The sequence below is a fragment of the Tinamus guttatus genome, unplaced genomic scaffold (assembly GCF_059628265.1).
Source record: "Tinamus guttatus ecotype Peru unplaced genomic scaffold, ASM5962826v1 Tinamus_guttatus_pri_ptg000509l, whole genome shotgun sequence".
Classification (NCBI taxonomy): domain Eukaryota; kingdom Metazoa; phylum Chordata; class Aves; order Tinamiformes; family Tinamidae; genus Tinamus; species Tinamus guttatus.
Genome location: NW_028289043.1, coordinates 2,588,667 through 2,588,918, shown reverse-complemented (window position 1 = coordinate 2,588,918; position 252 = coordinate 2,588,667).

The window sequence follows — 252 nt, the reverse complement described above, 5'->3', positions numbered from 1 at the left end:
GCTGTGGATCTTTTCCACTGTTGCAAAAGAGGTGCTGCCTACTGTCCTGGCGTAGTACGGCAGACACCCGCGTGGCACCTCGCTCCACACGTTGTCCAATACTGTGTTACTGTGAACTGCAAACTTCTTCTTCAGAAGAAGTGACCTGACGCCCTGACTTACCCTCACTGCCCTCGTCCACACTGATCTTTTCCAGCCAGGATCCTTTTCTACTCACTGACCAAAGCAGCTTGCCTCAGTCTGCGAGATTTT